Consider the following 22245-nt stretch of genomic DNA (forward strand, 5'->3'; position numbering starts at 1 on the left):
AGCATACCAACTCCCCTTGAAATATTACACACAGAAGAAAAATAGGACTCCAGAAAAGCTATATAAAATTACAACATTTTATTGAGGTCAGTTAAAAAGATAACTAATATATAAATTAAGTGTGGTTCAAGGATTGATCCCTGGTTATAAAGTGGTGTCAGAGTATAACAAACAAATTTCTTGATAAATCAGGATATATAATTTGAACATGCATAAGCCTTATACATAACAAAATTATTCTATAAATTCCATCCCTAATCCATAAAGTGTGTATACAAATATAATTATTCAAATGACATAAATTAAATGTTAATTAGAGATGCAAATATACAAATACAGACTATAGCTCATAAATTCTGATAAATACAAAGCTAAATTCTCCAAAAGGCATAAGGAGAAATCAATCGCAAATATATAACTCACATAAATTGTTAATACCTTAAAATGTATAAACTTATATTGTCCAAATGACTAAATGTCTTGATATGAACTTTATAAAAAGTTATATACTATTATAAGGTAACAAATATATAAGTAAATATGTAATACCAGTTAGTGCCTCAGTATCCATGATCATGGAATAAATTAACTGTTATAATTAAAATCAATAAAAGTAAAGTAGCAGCTATAATAGTAGTGATATACGATAGTTCCAATTGAACAATCAGTATTATGGCACAATTTACATATCCAGATTCAACAAAATGGCTGATAATAATATATCAAAACAGATGATTATCCATAATAATTTCAAAGAACACGCCACTCCAACTCCCCAACGTGTGTTTCGCATCCTACACTTCCTCAGGGAGAATGGTTACAGTGGGTCCAGTGACGTCTTATATATCTGGCTTGTGATAATGATCTGAACCAGATTCAGTTATCATAGTGCCCTGTAGGGTGGATGCACATTCAAGTCCATGGTCTCCATATCCCCCCCACTTGTTATACCTCAATAAAATGTAATTTTATGTAGTTTTTCTAGACTCCTATATTTCTCCTGTGTGTAATATTCCAGTTGTAGTTTATTCCATTCTTCAAAAATATACATCATCGTGAAAATGCGACGTTTTTGTAAATGAATGCAAACCTCTCGGCACTTTGGTTCATTCATTGTATGATTTGAGCAAGTTTATTGTCTATAAAAGGTTTTGATACTTTTAATTCCAAGGTAGTAATACACAAAGGACCCGATTCATCATTTGTGTTTTTTAAGTCACTTTTCTTTTTTGTCTTGTTGTATTAGTTGATGCTTGGGTGCCAATTCTTTAAAATGGTGCACACAATTCATGAATTTGGTGCAAACTCAAAAATGGGTCCTTTCCCACTCTTAGGCCTCTGCCACATTCACGTGAAAATCACGCACGTGCCGAGAGACACGTATTTTCCCTGCGTGTTTTGTGCAGGTAAGTACGTGTCTCTGGTACGTGCGGGACACGTGTGTTCTACGTGTGCTATCCGCGATAACACACGTAGAACCGGTAATTAACATACTCACGTGGTCCTTCCTGCTGTCCGCGCTGCTGTCCGTGGTGCTGATCCTCGGTCTCCAGCCCTCCCGTCTCCCCGCTGCTGCTGCTGCCAGGCAGTGAAGTGAATATTAAATGAGAATAATGAGCGGCGGTCGGCAGCAAGTGACAGCAGCGGCAGAGACAGGAGGGCTGGAGAAGGTGAGTTAATGTTTTGGGTTTTTTTCACTGACACGTGTGTTTTCTCCGGCGCGTGTCACACAGGACCGCATTCACACTACACTCGTGTGGTACGGGTGCGGGCCGTGTGACACCCGTGCTGCAGGAGAAATCACTGACATGTCAGCGCTTTGAAAAACGCACACACGTACAAACGCACACGGACACACGTTCCGTGTGGTTTTACGTGTGTGTGCCTGCTACAATAGGGTAGCATTGCTGAACGTGTCTCCGTGCCACCGGTACGTGTAAAAAATTACAAACACGTGCCGGCGGCACGGATATGTGTTGCAGGCCTTAAACTGTTTTTGTGACTTGCGCCATAATTTTGGCTTACGCAAAAATATACCCATTGGGGGAATGCAGAAGGGTTGCACCAAATTTTGCGATTTTTAACAAAAGATACAATTGATGAATCAGGAAAGAACATCTGGAATTGCTAAACTTTGCCCACAAAGCAGAAGAAATATAAAAAGGTGAGCACATATAAAATAGACTTTAACCCCTTCACGACCAATGACCGATCTATCCATCATGGAGCATGTGATGTTAAGCCCCGCCCCCTGCTGCGGGCAGGATGCGGCGATCCGCGCACATATCAGCTGTTTCAACAGGTGACATGTGTGCCTGCATGTTACGAGTGGAATCGCTTCCACTCGCAACATTTAATCCCTTACATCTCGCTGCCAAAGTCTGGCAGCGAGATGTATATGCGCGCAGCCATTGCATTTACTTACCGCCCCCACCGGAAGTCACGTGCGTGATCACGTGACTTTCGGTGGTTGCCATGGTAGCACAGGGTCATGTGATGACGCCTGTAGCTAACATGAGTCACTTCCTCTCAATACCGGCATAATGCCAGCACAGAGAGTAAAGCAGCGCATCTGCAGATCTTAGCTCTGTAGCTGAGATCTACAGATAGGGCAGAGCGATCAGATTGCTGATCGCTATAGCCCCCTAGGGGGACTAGTAAAATAAAAAAAAGTAAAAAAAAAAGTTTTAAAAAATAAAAAAAACAAAAAAAACTAAAAGTTGAAATCACCCCCCTTTCGCCCCATTGAAAATTAAGGGGTTAAAAAAATTAAAAAATATACACATATTTGTTATTTCTGCGTTCAGAAATGCCCGATCTATCAAAATCTAAAATCAATTAATCTGATCAGTAAACGGCGTAGTGTCAAAAAAATTCAAAACATAATTTTTGGTCGACACAAGTTTTGCACAAAATGCAGTAACAGGCGATCAAAACGTAGCATCTGCGCAAAAATAGTACCATTATAAACATCAGCTTGAGATGCAAAAAATAAGCCATTACTGATCCATAGATCCCCAAAAAATGAGAACGCTACGGGTTTCAGAAAATGGCACAAAACGTGCGCCACTTTTATTGGACAAATTTTTATTTTTTTTTAACCCCTTAGATACAAGAAAACCTATACATGTTTGGTGTCTAAAAACTCACACTGACCTCAGGCATCAGAATGACACATCAGTTTTACCATATAGTGAACACGGTGATAAAATATCCCCAAAACTATTGTGCTATCACCCTTTTTTTGCAGTTTTTCCACACTTGGAATTTTTTTGCTCTTTTCCAGTACACTATATGGTAAAACTTATGGTTTCATTTAAAAGTACAACTTGTCCTGCAAAAAACAAGCCCTCATATGGCAAGATTGACGGAAAAATAAAAAAGTTACGGCTCTCAGAAGTAGGGGAGCAAAAAACAAAAACGGAAAAAAAGGAAAAGGCTCTGGGGCTGAAGGGGTTAAAAAAGGCGCAAATGAAATAATGAATTGGATACAGATACAAAAAAAAGAAAAAAACTCCCAAAAATATCAAAAACCAGGCTCAAAAGCAATGATGAATTGGGATCATAGTCTACAATTCATTCATTTTGGCTGCATAATGTGAAAAAAGAACCTGCATTTACTCTCCCTGCATTTAGATCTGTTTCATTACCTTATTCTGTAGTATCCATCTCTGTCTACACTCCAGGATAATAGTTACGGTACTGAATTCCAACATATTAATAGTTTGGATCAATCATTGGAATATATCTACAAGTCAAATCCATAAAGAAAATGACATACAGTACAGACCAAATGTTTGGACACACCTTCTCATCTCTAGAACAACTTTTAAGAGGAGACTTTGTGCAGCAGGCCTTCATGGTAAAATAGCTGCTAGGAAACCACTGCTAAGGACAGGCAACAAGCAGAAGAGACTTGTTTGGGCTAAAGAAAACAAGAAATGGACATTAGACCAGTGGAAATCTGTACTTTGGTCTGATGAGTCCAAATTTGAGATCTTTGGATCCAACCACCGTGTCTTTGTAGAAAAGGTGAACGGATGGACTCTACATGCCTGGTTCCCTCCGGGAAGCATGGAGGAGGAGGGGTGATGGTGTGGGGGTGCTTTGCTGGTGATACTGTTGGGGATTTATTCAAAATTGAAGGCTTACAGAACCAGCATGCCTACCACAGAATCTTGCAGCGGCGTGCTATTACATCCGGTTTGCATTTAGTTGGACCATCATTTATTTTTCCACAGGACAATGACCCCAAACACACCTCCAGTCTGTGTAAGGGCTATTTGATAAAGAAGGAGGGTGATGGGGTACCACGCCAGATGACCTGGCCTCCACAGTCACCAGACCTGAACCCAATTGAGATGGTTTGGGGTGAGCTGGACCAAAGAGTGAAGGCAAAAGGGCCAACAAGTGCTAAGCATCTCTGGGAACTCCTTCAAGACTGTTGGAAAACCATTTCCAGTGACTACCTCTTGAAGCTCATCAACAGAATGCCAAAAGTGTGCAAAGTAGTAATGAAAGCAAAAGCTGGCTAGTTTGAAGAACCTAAAATATAAGACATATTTTCAGTTGTTTCACAGTTTTTTAAGTATTTCAAGCACCCCGAAACACCGTGTCTGCAAATTGGGATTCTGATCTGGCATATATATCCGAAGTTATATGTAAAGGATTGTTAAAAATCCACATTTAACTTTTAGGATCGCTACTTCCAATAGGTGGCGCTGCGCTAGAGTTTGTCTCCAGTCCTGGAGAGACAATTTGAATATTTTGCAGAGGGGCGTGGCAGCTATAAGTCCCCTTACTTGAAAGCAGCCAGACTGGCTTACAAAGTCTCCATAAGGCTGGACTCACACGAGCGTATGGCATCCGATGCGAGAGCATCGGATGCGATATGCTAATGCCCCCCGGCTCAGGTTCTGCTGTGAGACTGAGCCGAGTGTCATGCGACTGTAACCCGATCTTGCAATCGGGTCACAGCTGTGAAGCTGTGTGCGGGCGCTGCGGAGGAGAGGGAGGGGTTAATCCCCCCATCTCCTCCACTGTCAGCCTGTGCGTATATCGCACTGCACTGGGATAACATCCGAGTGCAGTCCGATGTATCTCTCGCATCCATTCACTTGAATAGGTGCGAGAGATACGGCGGTAGCAGCAAAACGCAGCATGCTGCCGCTTTTCTCGCATCCAGAATCTGGATGCGAGAAAAGCTGACCAACAGCTCAACCTCATTGCCTAACATTGGTCAGAGTGCAATGCGAGAATTTCTCGCATTGCACTCGTCCGATTTTCACGCTCATGTGAGCGTACCCTAAGGAGAATAGTGTTCCCCCGTGATCCCCACATAGCTTTCTCATGAGCCAGATCAGACACCCCATACTTTGCACTGACGAGGGGCAAGCACCCCGAAACACCATGTCTGCAAATTGGGATGCTGATCTGGCATATATATCCTAAGTTATATGTAAAGGATTGTTAAAAATCCACATTTAACTTTTAGGATCGCTACTTCCAAAAGGTGGCGCTTCGCTAGAGTTTGTCTCCAGTCCTGGAGAGACAATTTGAATTCCACATGTTTTAATTCATAGTTTTGATGCCTTCAATGTGTATCTACAATTTTCAGAGTCCTGAAAATAAAGAAAACTCTTTGACTGAGAAGGTGTGTCCACACTTTTGGTCTGTACTGTAGGTGCATAGCTAAACATATCTCTTACCCCTTTGGAGCTTGGATCCGATATAAGGACATTTTGTGGCTCTCAGCTCATAAAACTCCAGCACTCACCAAATAAAATCCTTCATTATTAAATCGTCATCTTAACCACTTAATGACCAATCATGACAATGACATTTTTTTTAATTTTTGATAAATTTGTGATATTTTCATAAATAGACACAAAACATATCAACCTAAATTTACAACTGTTAAAAAGTACAATGTAGTATGAAAAAAATCTCTCAAAATAACTTAGATAAGTTAAAACATTCCAGATTCAAAGTGACAAGCCAGATTTGAAAAATTTGGCTTAATTTTTCAAATCTGGCTTGTCACTTTGAATCTGGAATGTTTTAACTTATCTAAGTTATTTTGAGAGTTTTTTTCATGCTACATTGTACTTTTTAACAGTTGTAAATTTAGGTTGATATGTTTTGTGTATATTTATGAAAATATCACAAATTTATCAAAAATTAAAAAAAATGTTCAATTTTCTAACTTTGAACTTTTACATCTTTAATGCATATAGTTATAAAACAATTAAAAAGTGAATAAGTAACATTTACCTTATATCTAACTTACACCATTTGTCAACTGTCCTTTTATTTTGTTAGGAAGTTACAATATTTAAAAATTGAGCAGCAATTTTTAATTTTTTCAAGGAAACATGCAAAACTTATTTTTTGGCAGATCTATTCAATTTTGAAATGACTTTTGGGGACCTATATACATAAAAGATATCATTTTAAAAAACAGCTCCTTCAACATATTTAAAACTGCTGTCAGGTAGTTTAGTAATACTTCAAGTGCTTTTCAGGAATTAACACAAAATAGAATGATCGGAATTAAAAATTACATTTTTATCACTAAAATGTTGTTAATATCTGTACAGACCTGTACTATAGATGCCTGTACTTGACTACCATTACTTGGCTATTACTTGGCCTTGGCCATCAGGACCACACAATAGCAATTTCAGGGTGACGATTAGGTTAAAGAAGGACCCCCCACACTGTGTTAACCACATAGATGCCGCCACTATTGACAACACCATCTAGGGGGTTAAACAGCCAGAGTTCGTGCGAACACTAAAATTTTCAATCAGGAAATCCCATCTTTGAGAACATCTACTGCTTACATTTACTAAAATATATTCACTGCACACTGCTGAAGCCTACAGAGAAGCCTTTTTACATGTATTCCATGCAGACTAGGGCTGGGATAAGCTGGTTTATGTAAATGAGTTTATATTATTGTTCACAGAATAAAAGTACATTTTCTAAGAGCTCGTCAGAATTAAAGATATGTTGAGGGTTATTCTGTCCTACACACAGCAGGCCTCCTGTAGAGTAATTCCATTGAAAACAGCAGTATGCCTCTTCATGCCTTGGAATGACTGCGGCAGTAAACAACAACAGTTAGCAATTACCTTCATAGCAAAATGTAAAACAAGGTGAGATATCTTAAATAATATACATTTCTATATTAAGTATCAACTATAAAGTTATAGCCATGTCATATAATACAGATTAATTTCATGTATATCAAAACCTATATTTACATTGTCCCAATATACAATAGGATTGATTGAAAAGTGTTAGGAAGCAAACTGATTTCACGGCAAATATATGATCAGTAAAACATGGGAGAACAATTCATATTCATATATGCATGGAACTGAGATTGGACCTAGCAGATCAAATTTTCTGAAGGTCTATCTTTCATCCTAATGTAATGTGTGGGGTAATACAGCATACTGGCAGGTGGACACAGAGCTTCAATGCAAAAAAAAAATCCCTTTTACTTATTACATAAAATAAGGAACCTCAAGAATAGTGTTAGCTCAATAATATATTTAGAAAGTAAAGTTCAAAAGCAGGTTATCAGTCTCTCAAAAGAGGACATGTAATTTGTAAAAGTTCACAATGGCCTTCAGTAGGATCACAGGTTATGACTCTGTGACACCTAATTTTGTATGTAATACATATCAAATGTGTATGGTGTATATATGCTGTGTGTATATATATATATATATATATATATATATATACACATATATATACAGTACAGACCAAAAGTTTGGACACACCTTCTCACTCAAAGAGTTTTCTTTATTTTCATGACTCTGACAATTGTAGATTCACATTGAAGGCATCAAAATTATGAATTAAGACATGTGGAATGCAATACTTAACAAAAAATTGTGAAACAACTGAAAATATGTCTTATATTCTAGCTTCTTCAAAGTAGCCACCTTTTGCTTTGATTACTGCTTTGCACACTCTTGGCATTCTCTTAAAGAGCTTCAAGAGGTAGTCACCGGAAATAGTTTTCACTTCACAGGTGTGCTCTGTCAGGTTAATAAGTGGGATTTCTTGGCTTATAAATGGGGTTGGGACCATCAGTTGTGTTGTGCAGAAGTCTGGTGGATACACAGCTGATAGTCCTACTGAATAGACTGTTAGAATTTGTATTATGGCAAATAAAATGCAGCTAAGTAAAGTAAAATGATTACTTTAAGAAATGAAGGTCAGTCAGTCCAAAAATTGGAAAACTTTGAAAGTATTCCCAAGTGCAGTGGCAAAAAACATCAAATGCTACAAAGATACTGGCTCACATGCGGACCACCCCAGGAAAGGAAGACCAAGAGTCACTTCTGCTGCTGAGGATAAGTTTATCCGAGTCACCAGCCTCAGAAATCGCAGGTTAACAGCAGCTCAGATTAGAGACCATGTCAATGCCACACAGAGTTCTAGCAGCAGACAAATCTCTAGAACAACTGTTAAGAGCAGACTTTGTGCAGCAGGCCTTCATGGTAAAATAGCTGCTAGGAAACCACTGCTAAGGACAGGCAACAAGCAGAAGACAATTGTTTGGGCTAAAGAACACAAGAAATGGACATTAGACCAGTGGAAATCTGTGCTTTGGTCTGATGAGTCAAAATTTGAGATCTTTGGATCCCACCACCCTGTCTTTGTGCGATGCAGATAAGCTGAACGGAAGGACTCTACATGCCTGGTTCCCACCGTGAAGCATGGAGGAGGAGGTGTGATGGTGTGGGTGTGCTTTGCTGGTGACACTGTTGGGGATTTATTCAAAATTGAAGGCATACTGAACCAGCATGGCTACCACAGCATCTTGCAGTGGCATGATATTCCATCCGGTTTGCGTTTAGTTGGACCATCATTTATTTTTCAACAGGACAATGACCCCAAACACACCTCCAGGCTGTGTAAGGGCTATTTGACTAAGAAGGAGAGTAATGGGGTGCTACGCCAGATGACCTGGCCTCCACAGTCACCAGACCTGAACCCAATCGAGATGGTTTAAGGTGAGCTGGTCCAAAGAGTGAAGGCAAAAGGGCCAACAAGTGCTAAGCATCTCTGGGAACTCCTTCAAGACTGTTGAAAAACCATTTCCGGTGACTACCTCTTGAGGCTCATCAAGAGAATGCCAAGAGTGTGCAAAGCAGTAATCAAAGCAAAAGGTGGTTAATTTGAAGAACCTAGAATATAAGATATATTTTCAGTTGTTTCACACATTTTTTACAAGATTCCACATGTGTTAATTCATAGTTTTGATGCCTTCAATGTGAATCTACAATTTTCATAGTCATGAAAATAAAGAAAACTCTTTGAATGAGAAAGTGTGTCCAAACTTTTGGTCTGTACTGTATATGCTAAAACGCATAGAGTACCTCTGTTAAAACATATTTTACATTGTGTCAATTTATAATAGGCTCATTCCATCCCTCCTAGGGCATGGTCCCTCCTGGTAGGGCACTCTGGCAACTCTCCTTAAGCCTTGCTCTTTTCAGATTACATCTTCTGTAGTCTGGCTTCTCATATTTTAAGCACACCATATATTTCACTGCTACTGTAGGGGAATTGCGTCATTAAATGTGGCCACTCTATGGCTGATCATGTAATATATAGAAGGCTTTACTTTACCAGAGCGAAAATCAGCATTTGCTGTAACTCTGTTCTTTGGCTCATAAAGGCGGCCTGATACACTAATGGGAAATATAAACAAGGGTGTTTTTCTCAATCTACCCCTTGATGAGAATTTAAATGATTTTGTCTTTACCTATTATTTTGCAGCCATTAAAAGATCGGATTTTACTATATATACTCCCATTATTAGGTGACTTCTAAACAAAGACATTCACATTATTTTACTCATGCGGTCTGCATATCTTGCTAATTTAATTTCCATATTTAGTACATGCCATGACAAAAGGAAATGTGTTAAATTGTTATGTATTTCTGAATGAAACAATATCACTGGAATTTTTTATTCTCAGTGAACAGAATTATTCATAATACATTTTGCTTTGGAATACATTACACAAGCAGATGGTATTATTTCCAAAACCTGGACCATCATTTTGTTTGTTAAATGTCGGCATTCTAATGTTTGGTCACTCTGATTAAATTTCAATGAAATAATACAATCTGTTTGCAGTATAGCTTTCCAAACACATTTTTTCATTTTTGCCAAGATAAGTAGACAACACTCTGAAATACCAAAACATGCAAATACCCTTAGGCTTAGATGTAGTGTTGTGTCCATAAATATTCCCATTAGGATGTGGTTACTTTGACTTTGAGCCAGTCAAGTGCACACGCAACTGCCTCTATTCGCTCTATTGGTCAATGTGTTGTCCATTGTGCATACAACAGCAGTCTGACTCAAAATATGTCCTTCTAAGCAAGGCCATAGGCTTCTTTCACAAACATACTTTTGTACATAATTCTTTGCTCTATGTAATGACGCTAGTGTTAAGCAATTTTGCGTTAACACTTTTCATTGAAAGATACATGAATTGTTCCACGTGTTTTTTTTCCCGGGTTTTTATTTACTTTTTTTAATTAACATGTGTTAATTGAGTTACTTTTTCCAACATATTTTACTTTTGCACTTTTCACATTCTAGACAATGTGATTCATTGATCATATGTTTAGAACATTCCTAGGATCCTTAGAACATTCTTCGAATCCCATGATTTGTAATGTGAAAGTGACAACAAAGAACACTAACAAAAGATGCAACTCATTGACACATTTGATGTTTTTTTATGAAAGGCTAGGGTAAGAATTCAACAAACAGCCTAAAAAGAAAATGTGTAAAATGAACTCCAAAAAGATAAGTCACGTGAAAATCAAATGCCACCTGAAAATCATACTACATTAATAATTTCTTATTGATACAGCAAAAAAAATGCCAGGAAAAGCACAGCTATTTGGGAAAGAACCAATAGAGTTGCCAGAAGAGAAACAGTAGGTGGGTCATCTGAGGTGTTGATGGAAATCCAAAATAATGGTCCAGGATACAAAGTAGATGTGATGCTGCTTTATTATCTATGCGTTTTTAAATCTTCAGAGATCTTCATTAGGTTATAACCACATACAAAGGCCTTTTTTTGTGTTTATTTCCTGTTGAAGAAGTTTGAAGACTTTGAAATGTGTAGATAATAAAACCACATCAAGTCTACTTTGTATCCTCGATCATTCTTTTAGATCTCCATTAGCAGCACAGATGACCCACCTACTGTTTCCCTTCTGGCATTTCAACATTTTTTTTAACCTGTGGGAAAGGAGTAGATAACCAATCCTTTTTGTTTGGTACACAACTTTACCACATGAGCAATTCCCTTCCCTTCAGGCCTGGACTGGCCATCTACGCAAGTGGGCAAATGCAGAGGGCCCGCAGCCCTGCACTACAAAGTGGGCCACCAGTCCTGTTTTTGGGCACATGCCCTTTAAGCCCTTGTTGCCGGCCCTTTAAGAGCTCTGTTTGTGGGCAGCAAGAGTGCATCAGCACATGCACTTGCTAACACTCGCGTCGCCTGCAGGGATGATAGCAAGTCTGATGCTATCTGTGGAGGCACGGGGCTCAGTGGGTGCTCTCGTCCACTAAAACCTGCCGCCTTTAGAAAGACAGCGTGGCTCAGGGCTCATCCCAACTGAACGCCGGCCTCCCTAACCGTGGGCGTAACACTACTCAGACAACACAGGGTGAGGGAACCACAATAATTAGACTTTATTGGATCCCCAAACAATTAACAGCACATAACGCATAACCAGCAAAACACACAAATGTAACAGGCAACAAAGTCTCACCCTTCCGCTGGCTCACCAGGGATTAGAATGTCCATGCCTCACAGGTTCCAAGCTGTCTGAGGTCTGCAAAGTCTGTAACAGGTGACTGAACTGTCCCAACCTGAGTGTCCTCCTTAGGTAGTCCTGGTTTGATGATAAAATCCTGGCAGCCGGAGTCGAAATCCCTAGGCTGTGGATATGGTCTCCAACCGGGTCCGGAGTCCCTAGATTGAAGCCATAAGATATCCTGATCCTCTAGTCAGCTCCAAAGAGCTTAGACTGGATCCATCAGCATCCATCAACAACCCCTGGTGGCTTAAAGAAGTCCTTTTTATAGCCACAACCTTCCACTTGGATACACTGCATCCTCATCGATTGGTTGGACAAGATTGCTTCTCCCATTGGAGGAATTTCAAGCTGCATGGACAATGTTCATTTAAATGATATGCATAGAAAGACTGAGGGTGTACATGTAAACTGTGAGTCACCAACTAGACAATGGCTACTAAGGTAATTACATTATCAATACACAACTACAATACAATGGTTACTGGAAATGTCTGGAGAACAATACGTCTAGCTTTCAGTGGCCAACACAATTACATTGAGTCAACAAGAGTCTTGTAAAAACAATGAGGGACTTCTCCCCCATCTATAGACAATCTATCATGCTGTCTGGCTGGATTTTAAGAAACTTTAACCCATGAGAGTCCATGTCGTCACATTCCTCCCCCTTCTTAATATTAGCCAGACATGATAGGCTTCCGATCATCCTTCTCCTCTTGACGGCATTGTCCTTTTTAATGAATGGTGAGGTCAGCAACAGAGGCTTGCATCTATACACCTCCCCCTGATTACCTCCCCCAAGTTGAGCAGCCATATTGTGGGCAAGCACTAAGGTGGGGTCCATGAGTTGGGCCTGCACAAATCTCCCACTATCAATCCTTCCCCAGTCAATAGCCACAGTGTGGTTAGGCTTACTCACGGTTCTTGGCTCAGAAGTCGATGATGGAGACCGGGAATGCAAACCATCCCTGGAAAAGATGTTAGAAAGATCCACATCAGGGTCCTGCTTGGCTTGGAGGTGGGTGATGGCTTCTTCAAACTGACTGTCTAGTCCTTGTCCTAGGTCATTCTCCAAAATGACTGGTGTGAGCAGGTAATTCACAAGCCCCACTTTCACTTCCCTTTGAGTGGTATCCGAAACAACAGGCTTGGTGGGGCCATCTATGAACCCCACTTCAACTTCCTCCTGGCTAGTCCCCGAAACAACAGGTGTGTGGACGGTGTCCATAAGCTCCACATCAGCCTTGCTCTGGTCAGTCTCCACAATGTCAGGTATGGGGAGGCTGTTCACAATCCCCACATCGATCACTTCCTGGATGGTCCCCAAAATACCAGGTGTGGGGAGGCTATCCACAAGCTCCACCTCGACCTCTCCCTGGTCGGTTTTTAGGTCCAACTGCACACATGCTAGAGGGACGTCTGAGCGCTGGCCCTCAGCCAGGGAGATGGATAATTGGGAATCTGGTACAGGGTCTTCTGGGGAAACAATAACTGGGCTTACCAGAGTGATGGAAGATCCAATGTCTCGAAGTCCCTGAGCCTGTATATCACCGACCTTGACCGTCTGGATGTGGGGATGGAGGTTGGCTGGTGCACGGTGTCCGGCCTGCCGTAGGGTGTGGACTGGCTAAATCACTTCCTCAGCTATTGGTGTTTCTTGCGAGTAGCATTCCTCAGGTCTCGTTTGTTCATCTCGGCATATGTTGACTGGTTGGAGTGGCAGACGGGCTCCAAGCATGCGGCCTCGGTTTTGGAGACAATCTTTATCTAGATGTCCATTGCGCCCACATGTATAACAGCACCATAGATTGGGCGAGTCACAGGCCCTGTTTGTAGTCCTTCGTTTTGGTGCAGCTTCTGCTGGGTAGCGGGACCATCCTTCTCGAGCGGCTGGTGTTAGCAGTACTGCAGCTGGAATCCCATAAACATATTCCAGAACATAAGCCCTCTCTTCTCTTGAGGATCTAGGCCCCAATGCATCCAACAACGCTGTGGCTTGGGCCATTTTGGACAAAGTTGATTCCCAATTGTCACTAGATCCATGATGTGGCACATAGTCTACATCCTCTGGGTCAATATCAGCGGGATCCTCATCGTCCTCTGCATCATTCTGGGCATCCCAACGGACTAATTTCCGGATCAAGTCCGACCGAGTCTCAGCGCTCCAGCAGACAATCTCTCGCCTCCGGCACAGATCCTGCAGCATCCATTTACTGCAGCGGTCGTAACTCCTCTCTTGTCCTTGTCCCATGGCTGAGCTGGTGGGGTTGGACATGGCAGCGTCCGAAACCTGAATGCCTCCCCTATGGCCTGCTGGGTATGCTTATGTGCCTCCCTGGTTGTTGAGCCCTGGATGGTGTCCGAAAACACCAGTCCACTGCAGCTCCCCTGGGTAAACCAGGCTGAGTAGTATCCCACCGCTGCCACCAATTGTGGAGACACGGGGCTCAGTGGGTGCTCTTGTCCACTAAAACCCGCCGCCTTTAGAAAGACAGCGTGGCTCAGGGCTCATCCCAACTGAACGCCAGCCTTCTTAACCGTGGGCGTAACACTACTCAGACAACACAGGGTGAGGGAACCACAATAATTAGACTTTATTGGATCCCCAAACAATTAACAGCACATAACACATATCCAGCAAAACACACAAATGTAACAGGCAACAGAGTCTCACCCTTCCGCTGGCTCACCAGGGATTAGAATGTCCATGCCTCACAGGTTCCAAGCTGTCTGAGGTCTGCAAAGTCTGTAACAGGTGACTGAACTGTCCCAACCTGAGTGTCCTCCTTAGGTAGTCCTGGTTTGATGATAAAATCCTGGCAGCCGGAGTCGAAATCCCTAGGCTGTGGATATGGTCTCCAACCGGGTCCGGAGTCCCTAGATTGAAGCCATAAGATATCCTGATCCTCTAGTCAGCTCCAAAGAGCTTAGACTGGATCCATCAGCATCCATCAACAACGCCTGGTGGCTTAAAGAAGTCCTTTTTATAGCCACAACCTTCCACTTGGATACACTGCGTCCTCATCGATTGGTTGGACAAGATTGCTTCTCCCATTGGAGGAATTTCAAGCTGCATGGACAATGTTCATTTAAATGATGTGCATAGAAAGACTGAGGGTGTACATGTAAACTGTGAGTCACCGACTAGACAATGGCTACTAAGGTAATTACATTATCAATACACAACTACAATACAATGGTTACTGGAAATGTCTGGAGAACAATACGTCTAGCTTTCAGTGGCCAACACAATTACATTGAGTCAACAAGAGTCTTGTAAAAACAATGAGGGACTTCTCCCCCATCTATAGACAATCTATCATGCTGTCTGGCTGGATTTTAAGAAACTTTAACCCATGAGAGTCCATGTCGTCACACTATCCACGTCATAACATTTCTCTATGGGCAAAGTTCATATTCTGCTCTGTCACTGACATCCACATGGATTCTGCGCAGCTCTGGACCTGTTGTCGCCTATCATCTAGGTGAGTCCTGGCCACATGGAACCTTTATTAGTGTTTGCAGCTGTCAAAGCCCCTATATGATATATATGCTGCAGTCACAGCTTCCCATATGATGTACATGCCCCAGTTACAGTAGTCTATATGATGTATATGCTCCAGTCAGAGCCCCTATATGATTCATATGCCGTAGTCACAGCCCCCTATATAACGTATATGCCACAGTCACAGCCCCCTATATGATGTATATGCAGAAGTCACAGCCACTATGATGTACAGTGAAGTCCAGAAATATTTGGACAGTGACACAAATTTTGGTATTTTACCTGTTTACCAAAACATTTTCAATATACAGTTATGTAATGACTATGTGTTTTTAACTGCATATTCTCAGCTTTAATGTGAGTATATTCACATCCTAATTGGAGTAAAGGTTTAGAAATTACAGCTCTTTAACATGTAGCTACCTCTTTTTAAAGGGACCAAACGTAATTGGACAATTATCTCAAAAGCTCTTTAATGGGTTGCATGAGCTGCTCCCTCATTTATCCATCATCAAGTAAGCAGTTAAAAGGTTTGGAGCTGATTTTAAATGTGGCATTTGCATTTGGAAGGTGTTGTTCTAAACCCACAACAAAATAGTTCTCAATAGTGGAGAAACAGAACATCATTGAGCTGAAAAAAAAAAGACATCCATCAGAAAAATAGCAGAAATGTTACGGGTTGCGAAACAACATTTTGGTATATTGTGGGGAAAAATGAGCACACTGGTGAGCATGAGAACTCCAAAAGGCATGGACATCAAGGGAAGACAATAGTGGTGGATGATCACAGAATCTTTTCCTTAGTGAAAACCCTTTCACAACATCCACCCAAGTGAAAAACACTCTCAAGAAACTAGGTGTTTCAGTATCTAAGACTACCATAAAGAGAAGACTTCCTGAGTGCAAATACAGAGGGTTCACCACAAGGTGCAAACCATTAATCAGCCTTAAAAATAAAAAGTCAATATTGAAAGTAGAGAAAGTCCAACTTACCGGGAGTCACTGTGCTGCAGGACTAGGAGTGCTCATGATCCGCCAGGTCGGCCAAGCTGTAGTCAATGGTAGTCAAAGGGAAGGTTGGATCCAGTACCAAAAGTCCATCATTTAAAATATTCAAGTTTATTTAGAAAAACATATAAAAAAATAGGTGTTTCATGCACTTTGCCCCATCCTTCTGCTGTATTTTTTATATGTTTTTCTAAATAAACTTGAATATTTTAAATGATGGAATTTTGGTGCTGGATCCAACCTTCCCTTTGACTACCATTAAAAATAAAAAGGCCAGTTTAGACTTTGTCAAAAAGTATCTAAAGAAGCCAGACCAGTTCTGGAAAAGCATTCTTTGGACAGATGAAACTAAGATCAAGCTGTACAGAATGATATGAAGCAGAAAAGTATGCAGAAGGCTTGGTGCGGCTTATCATCCAAAGTACACCACATCCTCCGTAAAGCATAGCAGAGTAAATGTGATGGCTGGGAATTCATGGCTTGCAATGGCACTGGGTCACTAGTGTTTATTGATGATGTGACTGAAGACAGAAGGAGGTGGATGAATTCTGAAGTGTACAGGGCTACCTTCTGTACAGATTCAACCAAATGCAGAAAGGTTGATTGGATGACGCTTCACTGTACAGATGGACAATGACCCAAAATGTACTGCAAAAGCAACCCAGGAGTCTTTTAAGGCAATGAAGTGGAATATTCTTTAATGGCCAAGTCAATCACCAGATCTTAACCCCATCAAACATGTATTTTGCATACTTAACAGAGAAGGTAAGGCAGAAAGACCCACAAACAGGCAACAACTGAAGTCAGCTGCAGTACAGGCTCAGCAAAGCATCACAAAGGAGGAAAGCCAGCATTTGGTGATGTCCATGGCTTCCAAACTTCAGTCAGTCATTGCCTGTAAAGGATTCTCTAGGAAGAATTAAAAAGGAACATTTTATTTATGGTAAAGTAAATTTGTCCAATTACTTTTGAGCCCTGAAATGGGGAGGCTTTGTAGAAAAATGGTTGCAATTCCTAATCATTTCACAGTATACATTTGTACAACCCCTTTAATTATACCTGAAAGTCCAAATTTCAATTGTGTTTTAGTTGTTTCATTTTAAACCAAAAAAAGGGCTATGCAGAGGCCAAATCACAAAGATGCAGTCATTGTCCAAATATTTCTGGACCTAACTGTATATACTGCAGTATCATTCTCCTATGTATATACCACATTCACAGCCTCCAATATGATGTAAATACCACAATCGCAGTCTCTTATATAATGATTATACAGCAGTCACAGTCTCAAATGTATATGCCACAGCTTCAGCCTCCTAGATGATGTACTGTATATACCACAATCACAGTCTCAATTGTATATACCACATTTTCAGCTTCCTATATGAGGTAAATACCACATTCTGAGTCTGTTATATAATGTATATATTCTGTTGCAGTCTCCAATGTATATACTGTGACCTCAGCCTGCTATATGATGTATATACCACAGTCGCAGTCTCTTATATACTGTATTTGCAGCAGTCACAGTCTCCTATATGATGTACTAGCTGTAGTAGCCGGGCGTTGCCCGGGATAGTAAATGTCTCTCTGTTTCTCTCCCAGTCTTTCTCTGCCTGTCTCTGATGTATGTCTCTGTGTCTCTGTCTGTCTGTATCAGTCTCTCTGTCTGTCTATCTCTAACTCTGTGTCTGCCTTTCTCTGTCTAGCTGTCTGTGAGTCTCTTTCCCCGTCTGTTTTGTTCCAGGTCTGTCTCGTTCCAGGTCTGTCTCGTTCCATGTCAGTCTCTTTCCCCGTCTGACTCTTTCCCCGTCTGTCTCTTTCCCCGTCTGTCTCTTTCCCCGTCTGTCTCTTTCCCCGTCTGACTCTTTCCATGTCTGTCTCTTTCCACGTCAGTCTCTTTTCACGTCTGTCTCTTTCCCCATCTGTCTCAAAACATAGTCTATGATGTTCCCTGAGTCACATGGGGTGTCTGTGCAAAATTTTATGCAGAAAGACAGATTCTCACATACAAGAAACCAAACACAGAACCAAATGGAATAAGCAGAAACAACCTTAAGTGGAATTTCAGCAATTAAGCACAGAAACTAGCAAACTTATCTGGAAAAGATTCAGGCACAATAGAAATGGAAGACACTGAAGGGAAAACTCCCAGACATCCTCAGAAGCAGGCAAGAATCATTATCACTGTCAGCCGCCAGGCAGAAAATGCTCTCCTAAATACACTAGGCTGATTTACAATAGGATTTCCTGGATTCCCAATTGACTCCAACAGCTGTCTGGGTCACAGATTCAGACTCAGCTTCATTACCATTCCTGGCCACCAGAAGGAGCTCAGCACCAGCACCCACTTGGATGACATTCACAACAGGGGGCTCAAAGACGTCAGTGCTTGCTTCAGCTGGATGTGCATCTGAGGGCACACATCCAGCTGAAATTCATTGCAGCACAGAGATGCATGGGGTCCCTGCACTGCAAATTGTGGCAGGGTGGGGTTACAGGAGAGAGCAGTTGGCTCTGGGCTAACACAAGTCCCGCTGCTTTAAAAATGTATGTTTACTGATCTCCATGTCCATAATCCCGCCTACCTCTTTGCACTGAAGCTGGTGCTAAAAGGTAGGCAGGATTATGCTCGGAGAGAGCAGTGAATATGCATTCTCTTTAATAGCAGCATAGTAATCACCCAGATGCTGGGTTATGGTGTGCTGCTATTAAAGAAAATTATTTCACTTCTCTCTAGGCCACCAAAACGTCGGTTGATTCCCACCAGGTATCACTGGGATCCTGACTTTGACATTCTCTTTCTTCTTACATATAGCACATATGCGATATGTTCAAATTAAGCTCCGCCCCTTACCGTATATCAGAAGAGAGGAGAAAAGCCAACCAGATGCCTATCCTCCTCAGTACAGCCATCCCCTGCACTGCACTTACTGCTCCAAAGCCTCCCAGCACTAATCCCTGCCCCCCAACATTAAGCCCCGCCCACCATAATGGACCTCCTGCGGAATCTCAGACCTGTGCAATGAGTGCTGCAGAGATATAAGGTGTCCCTCTCTACTGCATTAACATACACACACACATCAACACTCTCTAGTTGGCTCTAGCAGGAGGAGGAGGTTCCAGAGGAGCACAATGCGACTTGAAGTGAGTACTAAATCTCCCTGTATGATGTCTGAAACCTTACTACCCTCTTCTATCCTCCTGCCTGCCAAAAACTGCTTTTTCCTATTTGCCCCTCACAGCTACAGTTTACTGCCCCACTGTAATGTAGCTGATGATATAACATGTCTCACTGCTGTCCTGTGATAGTGACAGGGTGTCAACATCGTCATGGAGTTTGCTGTCAGAGATCCAACTTTCTTATTATTTTGTGTATTGCAAGAACCGGTGCTCTAAAAATCACCATGTAAATGGAGCTGTGGTCGATCATACGCACAGCCGTACAATCCACATGTGGCACTTCAATTAACTTTTTTAAAGCATAAGGCTATGTGCACACAGTGCGTTTTTCTTGGCGTTTTTGCGCATTTTTCGGGTGCGTTTTTGGCCTCAAAACTGCATGACTTTGCTTCCCCAGCAAAGTCTATGAGTTTTCATTTTTGCTGTCCCCACACATCTGTTTTTTTTCAGCTGCGTTTTTGTGGTGCCACAAAAACGCAGCATGTCAATTATTCCCGCGTTTTTCACTGCGCTTTTCATCCATTGAGTTCAATGGGATGTTGAAAGACGTAATGAGAAACGCAAATAGCTGCGTTTTGGTGCGTTTTGGTGCGTTTCTAAGACCAAAAACGCAGCTATAAACGCAGGAGGTGGGTAGTAAAGTGACGTGTACAGGAAGAGGATTCCTTCTGTCAGTATATACAGAAGCGTGAATCCTCCCGGTACCGTCACTGCTGCTTCCACCTCCCGTCCTGTGCATGTATGCTGCCGTGCGGCGCCATGTCTGGGCGGGAGGTGGAAGCGGCTGCGAACACAAAAGTTAACAGTAGAAAAAAAAAAAAGTTATACTCACCTGTCTGCAGGGTCACGGTGCCATGTCCGCTCCCAGATTCTGTCACGGTATCGCCGCTCCGGCAGTGTGCAGTCTCCCCGGGTACGTATGCCTGCAGGATGCAGGACCTGGCGATGGATCACCTGATGCAGTCACCTGACGCATCAGGTGATCGTAAGTATCGCGGTGACGCGGGCGCCCGGCCGGCTATCAGCTGATCCTGCCGTCAGGAGACTTCATCCCTGATTGCCGGCAGCTGCTGCAGCGATCGGACAGGATCAGACTCCTGCCCCATCGCTGCAGGAGCTGCCGGTAATCAGCACATAAGTGAGTATTATTTTTTTTTATTTTTTTTTTTTTTGCACCGATGCATCAGCTGATTGTATAATCGGCTTTTATACAATCAGCTGATGTGTGATGTGCTTCACGTCCTTTAACCTGACACATCATCTGATCGCTTTGCCTTCCAGCAAACCGATCAGATGATATTGGATCCGGATTGGACGGCGCGGGACCCTAACCCAGGATTACTGCGGAGGGGGGTTCTTTATTTCAATAAAGATGGAGTCACTAATTGTGTTGTGTTTTATTTCTAATAAAAATATTTTTCTGTGTGTTGTGTTTTTTTTTTATCTTTACTAGAAATTCATGGTGGCCATGTCTAATATTGGCGTGACACCATGAATTTCGGGCTTAGGGCCAGCTGATAATATACAGCTAGCCCTAACTCCATTATTACCTAGCTAGCCACCCGGCATCAGGGCAGCTAGAAGAGTTGGATACAGCGCCAGAAGATGGCGCTTCTATGAAAGCGCCATTTTCTGGGGTGGCTGCAAGACTGCAATTCACAGCGGGGGTGCCCAGAAAGCATGGGCACCCTGCACTGTGGATTCCAATCCCCAGCTGCCTAGTTGTACCCGGCTGGACTCAAAAATTGGGCGAAGCTCACGTCATTTTTGTTTTAAATTATTTCATGAAATTCATGAAATAATTTTAAAAAAAAGGGCTTCTCTATATTTTTGGTTCCCAGCCGGGTACAAATAGGCAGCTGGGGGTTGGGGGCAGCCCGTACCTGCCTGCTGTACCCGGCTAGCATACAAAAATATGGCGAAGCCCACGTCATTTTTTTTGTTTGGGGAGGGGCAAAGAAATCCTGCATACAGTCCTGGAAGGAGGATGCTGAGCCTTGTAGTTCGACAGCTGCTGTCTGCTCTCCTGCATACACTATTGGATGGAGGATGCTGAGCCTTGTAGTTCTGCAGCTGTCTGCTCTTCTGTATACACTAGTGGAGAATGAAGAACACATTGAAGAAGGAAATGACATCAGACCTTTTTTTTTTTGTTCACTGATAAAAAACGCATAAGGACGCAATGAGCAAAAACGCAGCAAAACGCAGCAAAAAAACGCACCAAATCGCGGCAAAACGCGTGCGTTTTTTGCCACGTTTTTTCGGCGCAGGTGCATTTTTGTGCGTTTTTAGCGGCCAAAAACGCACAAAAACGCAGCATCAAAAAAACGCAGTGTGTGCACATAGCCTAACTGTTGTTTTAATTTTTATTTGATAAATCAATAGTATACATGAAAATAAGCAACTTTGTAATATATCTTATCTGACAAATTTTCTCCTTTCTCTCCTGGAACAGATCAGTCATTATCAAAATTTTCAATTCTGAAGTAAAATCTGTTATCAGTGAAGATGTTCCCATTACTGAGATAGGAGATGGCAGTTGTTACTGATGAGATGCTATGTAGATAGAGCAGGGGGCAGATCTCTGCTTCTAGCACCTCCCTCTGCTTCTAGCTCCTCCCTCTGTCTCTAGCTCCTCCCTCCTCACGTCATCTTAAAATCTAATCAGTAACAAC

This window comes from Anomaloglossus baeobatrachus, chromosome 4 (genome assembly GCF_048569485.1).
Source record: "Anomaloglossus baeobatrachus isolate aAnoBae1 chromosome 4, aAnoBae1.hap1, whole genome shotgun sequence".
Taxonomy (NCBI): Eukaryota; Metazoa; Chordata; class Amphibia; order Anura; family Aromobatidae; genus Anomaloglossus; species Anomaloglossus baeobatrachus.